The following is a 14820-nucleotide window of genomic DNA, read 5'->3' on the forward strand; positions in this document are numbered from 1 at the left end:
TTCTTGCAGGTTTACTCTGCACCAGACACTGTTCTGAGCAATTAAATTTATTATCTCATGGGATGCTCACAATAACCCTTTAAGGTAGGTCCTATTATCCCTACCTTTCAAAACATTTAAGCAACTTGATCCAGAGATAGTATGTAGCAAAGCCAGGATCTAATCCAAGCCGGTGAGCCCCCAAGCCCATGCTCTTAACCACTGTGTTACATCGCCTCTCAAAAAGAGATGTTAATAGATATCTTTCTTTTGGGCTTTTTTCCTGAAAGAGTACATTTATTCATTTCTAACATTTATTATTCAAACCTGCAATCTTCAAATAACCACCAAACATTTTATATCACTCCCTACACAGCCCAAAGTTGAAATCTTGATCATATTCCAGTAATTTTAAAGCCTCACCTGTTAAACCATGATTTAAAATCCAAATGCTCAGAAATTTAAATTTAAGTGAGTCTCCTATTTGTGACTATTTTCAGCTTCTTTGACTTCTTTGACTATATTATCTCTATACCAAAAATTATTTTGGAAGGAGACCTTCAAGATGGCGGAGGAGTAAGACGTGGAGATTTAAATTTAAATTTAAATCACCTTCCTCCCAACAAATTTAAATTTAAATCACCTTCCTCCCCACAAATACATCAGAAATACATCTACGTGTGGAACCACTCCTACAGAACACCTACTGAACGCTGGCAGAAGACCTCAGACCTCCCAAAAGGCAAGAAACTCCCCACGTACCTGGGTAGGGCAAAAGAAAAAATAAAAAACAGAGGCAAAAGAACAGGGACGGGACCTGCACCAGTGGGAGGGAGCTGTGAAGGAGGCAAGGTTTCCACACACTAGGAAGGCCCTTCGCGGGCGGAGATTGCGGGAGGCGGAGGGGGGGAGCTATGGAACCGCGGAGGAGAGCGCAGCAACAGGGGTGCGGAAGGCAAAGCGGAGAGATTCCCGCACAGAGGATCAGTGCCAACCGGCACTCACCAGCCCGAGAGGCTTGTCTACTCCCCCACCGCGGCGGGCGGGGGCTGGGAGCTGAGGCTTGGGTTTCGGAGGTCGGATCCCAGGGAGAGGGCTGGGGTTGGCTGCGTGAAGACAGCCTGAAGGGACCTACTGCACCCCAGCTAGCTGGGAGGGAGTCCAGGAAAAAGTCTAGAACTGCCTAAGGGGCAAGAGACCATTGTTTGGGGTGCGCGAGGAGAGGGGATTCAGAGCACCACCTAAACGAGCTCCAGAGATGGCCGTGAGCCACAGTTCTCAGCGCAGACCCCAGAGACGGGCATGAGACGCTAAGGCTGCTGCTGCCGCCACCAAGAAGCCTGTGTGTGAACACAGGTCACTATCCACACCTCCCCTCTGGGGAGCCTGTGCAGCCCATCACTGCCAGGGTCCCCTGATCCAGGGACAACTCCCCCGGGAGAACGCACGGCACACCTCAGGCTGGTGCAATGTCACGCCAGCCTCTGCCGCCGCAGGTTCACCCCGCATTCTGTACCCCTCCCTCCCCCCGGCCTGAGTGAGCCAGAGCCCCCTAATCAGCTGCTCCTTTAACTCTGTCCTGTCTGAACGAAGAACAGACGCCCTCAGGTGACATACACGCACACGTGGAGCCAAATCCAAAGCTGGACCCCAGGAGCTGTGTGTACAAAGAAGAGAAACGGAAATCTCTCCCAGCAGCCTCAGGAGCAGCGGATTAAATCTCCACAATCAACGTGATGTACCCTGCATCTCTAGAATACCTGAACAGACAACAAATCATCCCAAAATCGAGGTGGTGGACTCCGGGAGCAACTGTAGACTAGGGGTTTGCTTTCTGCATCTAATTTGTTTCTGGCTTTATGTTTATCTTAGTTTAGTATTTAGAGATTATTATTATTGGTAGATTTATTGATTTGATTGCTCTCTTCCTCTTTTTTTTTTAATATATAGATATATTTTTTTTTCTTTTTCTCTTTTTGTGAGTGTGTTTGTGTATGCTTCTTTGTGTGATTCTGCCTGTATAGCTTTGCTTTTACCATTTGTCCTAGAGTTATGTCCATTTTTCTGTTGTTTTTTTTTTTAGTATAATTTTTAGCACTTATCATCATTGGTGGATTTGTTTTTTGGTTTGGTTGCTCCCTTCTTTCTTTCGTTTTTTTAATTACTTTTTAATTTTTTTATTTTTAATAATTAATTTTTAATTTTTTATTTTAATTCTTCCTTCCTTCCTTCCTTCCTCCCTTCCTTCCTTCCTTCCTTCCTTTTTTCTTCCATCCATCCTTCCTTTCCCTCTCTCTCTCTCTTTCTTTCTTTCTCCCTTTTCTTCTGAGCCGTGTAGCTCACAAGTTCTCAGTGCTCCGGCTGGGTGTCAGGCCTGAGCCTCTGAGGTGGGAGAGCCGAGTTCACGACATTGGTCCACCAGAGACCACCCAGCCCCACGTAATATCATCAGTCACTGAGAGCTCTCCCAGAGATCTCCATCTCAACGCTAAGACCCAGCTCCACTCAACAACCAGCAAGCTACAGTGCTGGACACCCTATGCCAAACAACTAGCAAGACAGGAACACAACCCCACCCATTAGCAGAGAGGCTGCCTAAAATCATAATAAGGTCACAGACACCCCAAAACACACCACCGGACACAGTCCTGCCCATGAGAAAGACAAGATCCAGCTTCAACCACCAGAACACAGGCACTAGTCCCCTCCACCAGGAATCCTACACAATGTACTGAACCAATCTTACCCACGGTGGGCCAACACCAAAAACAACGGGAACTACGAACTTACAGCCTGTGAAAAAGAGACCCCAAACAAAGTAAGTTAGGCAAAATGAGAAGACAGACAAACACACAGCAGATGAAGGAGCAAGCTAAAAACACATCAGACCAAACAAACAAAGAGGAAATAGTCAGTCTACCTGAAAAAGAATTGAGAGTAATGATAGTAAAGATGATCCAAAGTCTTGGAAATAGAATGGAGAAAATACAAGAAAGGTTTAACAAGGACCCAGAAGAACTAAAGAGCAAAAAAACAATGATGAACAACACAATAAATGAAATTAAAAATTCTCTAGAAGGAATCAACAGCAGAATAACTGACACAGGAGAACACATAAGTGACCTGGAAGATAAAATAGTGTAAATAACTACTGCAGAGCAGAATAAAGAAAAAACAATGAAAAGAATTGAGGACAGTCTTAGAGACCTCTGGGACAACAGTAAACGCACCAACATTCGAAATATAGGGGTCCCAGAAGAAGAAGAGAAAAAGAAAGGGACTGAGAAAATATTTGAAGAGATTATAGTTAAAAACTTCCCTAATATGGGAAAGGAAATAGTTGATCAACTCCAGGAAGCATAGAGAGTCCCATACAGGATAAATCCAAGGAGAAACACGCCAAGATACATATTAATCAAACTATCAAAAATTAAATACAAAGAAAAAATATTAAAAGCAGCAAGGGAAAAACAACAAATAACATACAAGGGAGTCCCCATAAGGTTAACAGCTGATCTTTCAGCTGAAACTCTACAAGGCAGAAGGGAGTGGCAGGACATACTTAAAGTGATGTAAGGGAAAAACCTACAACCAAGATTACTCTACCCAGCAAGGATCTCATTCAGATTCGACAGAGAAATTAAAACCTTTACAAACAAGCAAAAGCTAAGAAAATTCAGCACCGCCAAACCAGCTTTACAACAAATGCTAAAGGAACTTCTCTAGGCAGGAAACACAAGAGAAGGAAAAGACCTACAATAACAAACCCAAAACAATTAAGACAATGGTAATAGGAATATATATATCGATAATTACCTTAAATGTAAATGGATTAAATATTCCAAGCAAAACACATAGAAGTGGCTGAATGGATACAGAAACAAGACCCATATATACACTATCTACAAGAGACTCACTTCAGACCTAGGGACACATACAGAATGAAAGTGAGGGGATGGAAAAAGATATTCCATGTAAATGGAAATAAAAAGAAAGTTGGAGTAGCAATTCTCATATCAGACAAAAGAGACTTTAAAATAAAGACTATTACAAGAGACAAAGAAGGACACTACATAATAATCAAGGGGTCAAACCAAGAAGAAGATATAACAATTGTAAATATGCATGCACCCAACATAGGAGCACCTCAATACATAAGGCAAATGCTAACAGCCATAAAAGGGGAAAGCGACAGTAACACAATCATACTAGGGGAGTTTAACACTCCACTTTCACCAATGGACAGATTATCCAAAATGAAAATAAATAAGGAAACACAAGCTTTAAATGATACATTAAACAAGATGGACTTAATTGATATTTTGAGGACATTCCATCCAAAAACAACAGAATACACTTTCTTTTCAAGTGCTAATGGAACGTTCTCCAGGACATATCCTATCCTGGCTCACAAATCAAGCCTTGGTAAATTTAAGAAAACTGAAATTGTACCAAGTATCTTTTCTGACCACAACACTATCACACTACATATCAATTACAGGAAAAAAATCTGTAAAAAGTACAAACACATGGAGCCTAAACAGTACACAACTTAATAACCAAGAGATCACTGAAGAAATGAAAGAGGAAATCAAAAAATACCTAGAAACAAATGACAAAACATGACGACACAAAACCTATGGGATGCAGCAAAACCAGTTCTAAGAGGGAAGTTTATAGCAATACAATCCTACCTCAAGAAACAAGAAACATCTCAAGTAAACAACCTAACTTTACACGTAAAGCAATTAGAGAAAGCAGAACAACAACAAAAAAAACCCAAGTTAGCAGAAGGAAAGAAATCATAAAGGTCAGATCAGAAAAAAATGAAAAAGATATGAAGGAAAGAATAGCAAAGATCAGTAAAAGTAAAAGCTGGTTCTTTGAGAAGATAAACAAAATTGATAAACCATTAGCCAAACTCATCAAGAAAAAAAGGGAGAAGACTCAAAGCAACAGAATTAGGATTGAAAAAGGAGAAGTAACAACTGACACTGCAGAAATACAAAGGATCATGAGAGATAACTACAAGCAACTATATGCCAATAAAATGGATAACCTGGAAGAAATGGACAAATTCTTAAAAAAGCACAACCTTCTGAGACTGAACCAGGAAGAAACAGAAAATATAAACAGACCAATCACAAGCACTGAAATTGAGACTGTGATTAAAATCTTCCAACAAACAAAAGCCCATGATGAGATGGCTACACAGGCGAATTCTATCAAATATTTAGAGAAGAGCTAACACCTGTCCTTCTCAAACTCTTCCAAAATATAGCAGAGGGAGGAACACTCCCAAACGCATTCTATGAGGCCACCATCACCCTGATACCAAAACCAAACAAAGATGTCACAAAGTAAGAAAACTACAGGCCAATATCACTGATGAACATAGATGCAAAACTCCTCAACAAAATACTAGCAAACAGAACCCAACAGCACATTAAAAGGATCACACACCATGACTAAGTGGGGTTTATCCCAGGAATGCAAGGATTCTTCAATATATGCAAATCAGTCAATGTGATAGGGACTTTCCTGGTGGTGCAGTGGTTAAGAATCTGCCTGCCAATGCAGGGGACACAGGTTTGAGCTCTGGTCCAGGAAGATCCCACATGCCGCGGTGCAACTAAGCCCGTGCATCACAACTACTGAGCCTGCACTCTAGAGCCCGCGAGCCACAACTACTGAGCCTGCGTGCCACAACTACTGAAGCCCACACACCTAGAGCCCATGCTCTGCAACAAGAGAAGCCAATGCTGCAATGAGAAGACTGTGCACCACAACAAAGAGTAGCCCCCGCTCACCACAACTAGAGAAAGCCCATGCCCAGCAATGAAAATCCAACGCAGCCAAAATCAATCAATCAATCAATCAATGAGATAAACCATATTAGCAAATTGAAGGAGAAAAACCACATGATCATCTCAACAGATGCAGAAAAAGCTTTGGATAAAATTCAACACCCATGGGCTTCCCTGGTGGCGCAGTGGTTGAGAATCTGCCTGATAATGCAGGGGACACGGGTTCAAGCCCTGTTCTGGGAGGATCCCACATGCCGCGGAGCAACTAGGCCCGTGTGTCACAACTACTGAGCCTGCACGTCTGGAGCCTGTGCTCCACAACAAGAGAGGCCGAGACAGTGAGAGGTCCGCGTACCACGATGAAGAGTGGCCCCCACTTGCCACAATTAGAGAAAGCACTCGCACAGAAACGAAGACCCAACACAGCAAAAAAATAAATAAATAAATTACTAAACTCCTTCCCCCAACATCTTAAAAAAAAAAAAAAAATCAACACCCATTTATGATAAAAACCCTCCAGAAAGTAGGCATAGAGAGAACTTACCTCAACATAATAAAGGCTATATATGACGAACCCACAGCTAACGTTGTTCTCAGTGGTGAAAAGCTGAAACCATTTCCTCTAAGATCAGGAACAAGACAAGGCTGTCCACTCTCACCACTGTTATTCAACATAGTTTTGGAGTTTTAGCCACATCAATCAGAGAAGAAAAAGAAATAAAAGGAATCCAAATCGGAAAAGAAGAAGTAAAGCTGTCCCTATTTGCAGATGACATGATACTATTCATAGAGAATCCTAAAGATGCTACCAGAAAATGACTAGAGCTAATCAATGAATTTGGTAAAGCAGCAGGATACAAAATTAATGTACAGAAATCTCTTGCATTCCTATATACTAAGGATGAAAAATCTGACAGAGAAATTAAGGAAACATTCCCATTTACCACTGTAACAAAAAGAATAAAATACTTAGGAATAAACCTACCTAAGGAGACAAGACCTGTACGCAGAAAACTATAAGACACTAAGGAAAGAAATTAAAGATGATACAAATAGATGGAGAGATATACCATGTTCTTGGATTGGAAGAATCAACATTTTGAAAATGACTCTACTACCCAAAGCAATCTACAGATTCAATGCAATCCCTATCAAACTACCACTGGCATTTTTCACAGAACTAGAAAAACAAATTTCACAATTTGTATGGAAACACAAAAGACCCCAAATAGCCAAAGCAATCTTGACAAAGAAAAATGGAGCTGGAGGAATCAGGCTCCTGGACTTCAGACTATACTACAAAGCTACAGTAATCTAGACAGTATGGTACTGGCACAAAAACAGAAATATAGATCAATGGGACAGGATAGAAAGCCCAGAAATAAACCCATGCACATATGGTCACCTTATCTTTGAGAAATGAGGCAAAAATATACAAAGGAGAAAAGACAGCCTCTTCAATAAGTGGTGCTGGGAAAACTGGACAGCTATATGTAAAAGAATGAAACTAGAACACTCCCTAACACCATACACAAAAATAAACTCAAAATGGATTAAAGACCTAAATGTAGGCCAGACACTATAAAACTCTTAGAAGAAAACATAGGCAGAAGACTCTATGACATAAATCACAGCAAAATCCATTTTGACCCACCTCCTAGAGAAATGGAAATAAAAACAAAAATAAACAAGTGGGACCTAATGAAACTTAAAAGCTTTTGCACAGCAAAGGAAACTATAAACAAGACGAAAAGACAGCCCTCTGAATGGGAGAAAATATTTGCAAATGAAACAACTGACAAAGGATTAATCTCCAAAATATATAAACAGCTCGTGCAGCTCAATATTAAAAAAACAAAAAACCCAATCAAAAATTTGTCAGAAGACCTAAATAGACATTTTTCCAAAGAAGGTATACCGATTGCCAACAAACACATGAAAGAATGCTCAACATCACTAATCATTAGAAAAATGCAAATCAAAACTGCAAGGAGGTATCACCTCACACCAGTGAGAATGGCCATCATCAAAAAATCTACAAACAATAAATGCTGGAGAGGGTGTGGAGAAAAGGGGACCCTCTTGCACTGTTGGTGGGAATGTAAATTGATACAGCCACTATGGAGAACAGTAGGGAGGTTCCTTAAAAAACTAAAAATTGAACTACCATATGACCCAGCAATCCCACTACTGGGCATATACCCTGAGAAAACCATAATTCAAAGAGTCATGTACCACAATGTTCATTGCAGCTCTATTTACAATAGCCAGGACATGGAAGCAACCTAAGTGTCCATCAACAGATGAATGGATAAAAAAGATGTGGCACATATATACAATGGAGTTTTACTCAGCCATATAAAGAAACAAATTTGAGTTATGTGTAGTGAGGTGGATGGGCCTAGAGTCTGTCATACATAGTGAATTAAGTCAGAAAGAGAAAAACAAATACCGCATATATAACACATATATATGGATTCTAAAAATAAAGGTTCTGAAGAACGTAGGGGTAGGACAGGAATAAAGACACAGACGCAGAGAATGGCCTTGCGGACACTGGGAGGGGGAAGAGTAAGCTGAGACAAAGTGAGAGAGTGGCATGGACTTATATATACTACCAAATGTAAAACAGATAGCTATTGGGAAATAGGGAGATCAGCTCGGTGCTTTGTGACCACCTAGGGGTGGATAGGGAGGGTGGGAGGGAGATGCAAGAGGGAGGAGATATGCGGATATATGTATATGTTTAGCTGATTCACTTTGTTATAAAGCAGAAACTAACACACCGTTGTAAAGCAATTATAATCCAATAAAGGTGTTAAAAAAGAAAAAAAAAGAAACAAAATTATTTTGGTTTTACTCCCTTCAAAGATGCCCTATTTGACAGTGCATACTTAATCTTTTTTCTTAGGTATCTGCTAATGCTTTGCAGGTTCAGGGTCTAAATTGAAAAGTACACAGACTTGTAAATGCTCTTTTGGCCAATGTGATTATCAAAGAAAAATGAGGGTTAGGGTAAACACTCGCTTGGCTTATTCAAAAGCAATTTCTCAACATGCTACCAAGTGTGGCTTTACCATGTCACCACACCTTGCCCAAAGCTCCTCACTGTATCATCACATCAAGGCTGCACAGGCCAGAGAGCTCCTGAGCAGACACCTGGGGCATAAAGAAAACATTTACTGGAATGGGAATTAAAAGTGATTTTGAAGTCACAATATTTACCACAGTTAAGTCTGTAGACTCAGTAGCTGAGTCTACTGTCAAATAAGGGTCATAAAGAAACGGGTATATCATACAGGAAACAATTACCATTTCCATTCAAATGTTAATTATATTTACTATCAGAGTTAAGTCAAGCAAAGCAAATCAATTACTGAACCTGACATTAATTCTTTAAACATGCAGCGCTAGATAACAGAACATATTTTTAAAGTGAAATGTGTTTACCTACATTGCCCTCTTATGGTCAACTGGGACAAAAACATTTCCTGACTAATATGATTTCAAGCAGTCTGAAGTTGTTTAAAAAGTCAGTGTTGCTTGGAGCTCAGAATGCATTTTCACATAAGATATCTGAGATATGAAAGCCCCTTAAATCAATAATATAATTCTTAATGTACTGTACAAGTGGAATGAAAATAATTTTAAAAAAAATGAGTTATTACTCAATTTTATGGTTGTCTTGAATATTGATGGTGAAGGAAGTTTACACGCAGGCGATTGTAAGAGCAGATATAAAGATCTTTATGCAAAATCAGGAGGAACAGTTTTAATTATTTGCAAGTAAGGTCCCTGCTTCTCTAAAATGTCCTGGCTTAAAAAATAAATAAATAAATAAATAAAATAAAATGTCCTGGCTTCTCTTTAAAAGCCGACGGCTTACATTTTCCTCCAAAGGGCATCATCCCATATCATTCATTAGCCATAATAAGGGCTATTTGGACCACAAATGTGACAAAACGAGAGAGAAAAAGGCAGAGATAAATTTTCCTAAATGATCTAGAAAGAGCTGGACGAGAGGGATACTGTGTGAATTAAGGGTTGGAGGTGTGAACACAGGTTCCTTAATTTTCTGGCATGGAGTTAGAAGTAAGAACAGTGAAAGGCTGACCAAAGGGAGAACGTGGTTCATGAGGGGAAGGAAAGACAAGTCAGAGAAGAAATCGAGGCAAACAATTCCCTGACCAGGGAACATGAGCACAGGAGTGCCCGGGCACCACCTCGGGGAGGTAAGGAGTGAGGATAGCGTGCCAAGCTCTGGGCATGCCCCGTCCAGTGCTGGGAACGTGAGGAGGTCCTAGCTACTCAGCCACCACACTGGCTTGAGTTTCCCCCCACAAAACCTTGGGAAATTGATTTTTTTCCATTCTATTTTAGTCCCCTAAAAGCTATGCATTTTACAAAGGAAAGATAAAAATGCTATGTGAGGTAGAAATACCTGTAGATTCAGAGAATGTTGAAAGGGACCTCAGAGAATAGCTAGTCCAAATATCTTTTAGAGGTAAAGAAAGCAAGTCAGAGTGACTTGCCAAAGTTTCTCAGAGTTGAAGAGACAAGAGGTAGCAGAGATGGGACCATTCACAGAGACCTACATTTATTATTGAAACGGCTGTGGGCTTCCTTTCCCCAAATGATAGCAGTTTGCTGGATGTTATGTGTAGGATGTGAGTCCTTTGATTTCCTAAGTTAACTGGACCTGGACCTTGGTTTCATTATCTGTAAAACGGACAAACTACTAGTTATTCTGAAGGGCTGTTGTGAAAATTCGATACTGTAATAGTGTGAAAGTGCAGCTGTCACAATAAGGGGCCATACTGGAACGCTGGAAATATTCTATACACTGTAAACATTCTATATCTTGATCTGGGTGGTAGTTAATTAGTTTTCTATTGCTGTGTAACAAATCACCACAAACTTAACGGCTTAAAAACAAGGGGCATTTATTTTCCCACAGTTCTGCACGTCAGGAATCTGCACGTGGTATGGCTAGGTTCTCTGCTCAGGATCTCACAGGTGGAAATCAGGATGTTAGCAGGGCTGTGTTCCTTTCTGAAGGCTCTGGAGAAAAATCTGCTTCCAAGTTTGTTCAAGTTGTTAGCCAAATTCAGTTCCTTGTGGTTATAAGATAGAGTTTCTCATTTCCTTGCTGGTCGTCAGCCAGGGAATGCCCTTCAGCTCCTAGAAGCTGCCTACATTCCCTGCCCCATGGCCTCCTTCATCTTGAAAGCCAGCAATGAAGTATCTCCCTCACATGGAATCCTTTTCACACTTTCAATCTCTTTCTTCTGGAAGAACCTGGTCCCTGTTAAGGACTTATCTGGTTAGGTCAGATCCACCCACGAAAATCTCTTTTTTTTTTTTTTTTTTTTTGTGGTACGCGGGCCTCTCACTGTTGTGGCCTCTCCCGTTAAGGAGCTCAGACTCCGGACGCGCAGGCTCAGCGGCCATGGCTCACGGGCCCAGCTGCTCCACAGCATGTGGGATCCTCCCGGACCGGGGCACAAACCCGCGTCCCCTGCATCGGCAGGCGGACTCTCAACCACTGCGCCACCAGGGAAGCCCAATCTATCTTTTTTTAAAGTGAACTTTGTCATATAATTGAAGGGATGGGTTTATATAAGGGCATGGATCATTGGGAGTCATCTTAGAATTCACCCTACAAAGATATGTACACATGTAAAACTCCGTCGTACTGTATGCTTATGATCTGTGTGCTCTATTGCATATGAGATAAATTTCAATAAACAGAGAAAATAGTAAAAAGCTATAAAGATGTTGATATTTATCCTATTGCTATTAAATCTAGTCCTATCCTAAACTTTCAGTAAACTCCCCCAAAAATATGAGCTCTAGTTTAGTTGCTGATGAGGTTAGAAGCCATCAAGGTCCCACACCATTAGGGTATAATGGTCTGAGGACCACAGTGCAGATGCTTATGAAAATTCAGTAGTAATTCTGACACTGGAAAAGCCTGTCAGAAACCAGATGCTTGCCCTTGATAAGATAGTCTAGTCTAATTGAAAGCTGTGTTTCTTTGCTTTTGACTGGAATTATGTGTGCATGGGGGTAGCACTGGCAGCCTCAAGCAATCCACCAGACTCTAAACATGCACCTGAGGAGAGTTTTACCTTGTACAAAAATCAATTAACTAATATATAAATTATGAAGTGTCATAGGGAAAATAAAACCTTCAAAATATAGGATTCATAAGTGAAATAATATAAGTGTAAATATTATGAACACTTCCAAGGCCTGGGCAAAGAAAATATAAGATGGACCTGAAATATCCTGTGGTACCATAAAGTAAGGAAGTGCTCAAAAAAAATAAGTTAATTAATTAAAAGAATGAGAGCATGTCATGGGGAGGGGGAAGGGTGAGCTGTGACAAAGCGAGAGAGAGGCATGGACATATATACACTACCAAACGTAAGGTAGATAGCTAGTGGGACGCAGCCGCATGGCACAGGGATATCGGCTCGGTGCTTTGTGACCACCTGGAGGGGTGGGATAGGGAGGGTGGGAGGGAGGGAGACGCAAGAGGGAAGAGATATGGGAACATATGTATATATATAACTGATTCACTTTGTTATAAAGCAGAAACTAACACACCATTGTAAAGCAATTATACCCCAATAAAGATGTAAAAATAAAATAAAATAAAATGGAAATAACAATCCCTGTCCTACTTATCACATTGAAAATAAAATTATAAGTGATAGATAAATGTAAGTTATTTGCATTGAATTAAAACATATGTGAATGAAAAAAAAAAAAAAAGAATGAGAGCATGTCAAAAGGGCATAGAAGCCAAACTAAAAAAGTTCTCAACTACCAAAAGTGGAACAATTTGAACAACTGAATTGGATTATAATCCAAAGAATGAAATAGTCAGGAGTCTATGCGGATAAAATTAAATTAATGGTGAAGAAGGGACAACTCTTTCTTACAGAAAAATTTCAATTAAAAAATGTCTTAAAAATGAGAGACAGAGCAAGTCACCATTAGAACACCACAGAAATAACTGCTGCAGGGAAGATCGAATGATGAATGCTAAAATTAGTAGATGGAAGTTTAAGCAGAAACAGAATGTTTACATAGTCTCTGTATTAGTTTCCTGTAGCTGCTGTAACAAATTACCACAAATTTAGTGGCTTAAAACAACACAACTTTATTCTCTTACAGTTCTGAGGCCAGGAGTCCAAAATCAGTATCGCTGGGCCAACACCAAGGTGTTAGGAGAGTCACGCTCTCTCTGGAGGATCTAGGGAAGAATTTGTTCCCTTGCCTTTTCTAGAGCTATATTCTTTGGCTCACGGCCCCTTTCTCCATTTCTAAAGCCAATGTCATGGCATCCTCAAATCTCTCTCTGCTTCCATCTTCACATGGCTTTCTGTCTTCTGTATGAAATCTCCCTCTGCCTCCCTCCTAAAAGGACACTTGTGATTGCATTTAGTGCCCACTCAGATAATCCAGATAATCTCCCCCGCAGCTCAAAACTCTTAACTTAATCACATCTGTAAAGTTTCTTTTGCCATATAAGGTAACATTCACAAATTCAACGGATTAGGATCTGGATATATTTAGGGGCCATTATTCAGCCTACCACAGTCTCAAAGTACCTCCCCAGAATACTGAGTAAATACAAAGATAAGAATAATTAGTTTAGGGAATTCCCTGGCAGTCCAGTGGTTAGGACTCCATGCTATCACTGCTGAGGGCCTGGGTTCGATCCCTCATCAGGGAACTAAGATCCCACAAGCCGAGAGGCACAGCCAAAAAAAGGAAAGAAAGAAAGAAAGAAAACTAATTAGTTTACAGTGGAAAACCGAGGTAGACACCACTTTAACCAAGTGATCAAGGTTAACATTGTTAGCAATACATATCAACATCATGTACCCCCTCAAAAGGATACAACATCATTTCTGTCCTATTCTTTCCAAAAATGCATAACCTCATTCCAATCAAAAGAAAACACTAGACAAACCCAAGTTTAGAGAGATTCTAAAAACTATCTGACCAATGCTCTTCAAAAGTGTCAAAGTCATGGAAGACAATAAGAGCCTGAGGATCTGTCACAGAGGAAAGACTAAGGAAACATGCAACTAAATGCAATGTGAGATCTGCACTGGATTCTGAAACAAAAAAGGACATTAGTGGAAAAACTGATGAAATCCAAATAAACTCTATAGTTTAGTTAATAACATTATATGGATGTTAAATTCTTGGTTTTGATAAGTGTTCTGTGATTTCTTAAGAAGTTAGCATAAGGGGGGACTTCCCTGGTGGTCCAGTGGTTAAGACTCCACACTCCCAGTGCAGGGGGCCTGGGTTCGATCCCTGGTCAGGAACTAAGATCCCACATACCTCAGCTAGAGAGCCCGCATGCCACAATGAAGACCCAGCACAGCCAAGCAATCAATCGATTAATCAGAAATTAGCATAAGGGAAACTTGGTGAAGGCTATATGGGAACTTTGTACTATTTCCACAACTCTTCCTTAAGTCTAAAATTATCTGAAAACAAAAGATTTTAAAAAGAGAACAAAGGGAATGAAGGAATTAAGAGAGGAAGGCAGGGAGAGAGGGAAGAAGGAAGGAATTAAAGAAGGAAGAATGTGAGCCCTTCGTTTAGCATCTTTGAGTGCCCCCTGCTGGTCACTAAGGTGAATTTAGGTGAAGTTCCCCCAAGCCGGACTTCGTTGATTTATAAAGTAATTGTCCTTCTCTTTCCTTTCCGATTATTTACCTGCTCCGAGACAGTTTTATCAAAGCCAGGCTACCCTGCTCCTACTGATTCATGGTTTCTTTCTTCCTCTAAAAATCCATCAAAAGCCCCACTAGTTACTGAATCTTTCTTCTCTCTAAACAGAATGTACATCACAAACCCACAACCACTTCCTGGCTGAATCCCAAGACCTGTCAGGTGCAAGTAAACCATCCAAAGTTCCTCCCACTGGACAGCCAGGGAATCACAAGGTGGGTGAGCCAGACAACCAGGGCTGTGGAAGAGGGGGATAGATCTGGTAGTGGGA

The 14820-nt window shown here is 40.5% G+C and overlaps 1 protein-coding gene and 1 long non-coding RNA gene across 5 annotated transcripts in view; both read right to left on the reverse strand.

Annotated features, from left to right (window-relative positions):
- LOC125964457 (uncharacterized) overlaps positions 1-14820 on the reverse strand; it is a 168444-nt gene that overhangs the window by 60321 nt on the left and 93303 nt on the right. The window lies entirely within an intron of this gene.
- The window catches only part of NXPE3 (neurexophilin and PC-esterase domain family member 3), a 52839-nt gene that overhangs the window by 5685 nt on the left and 32334 nt on the right, over positions 1-14820 (reverse strand). The gene's annotated exons all lie outside the window — the stretch shown is intronic.

The sequence above is a fragment of the Orcinus orca genome, chromosome 5 (genome assembly GCF_937001465.1).
Source record: "Orcinus orca chromosome 5, mOrcOrc1.1, whole genome shotgun sequence".
NCBI lineage: Eukaryota > Metazoa > Chordata > Mammalia > Artiodactyla > Delphinidae > Orcinus > Orcinus orca.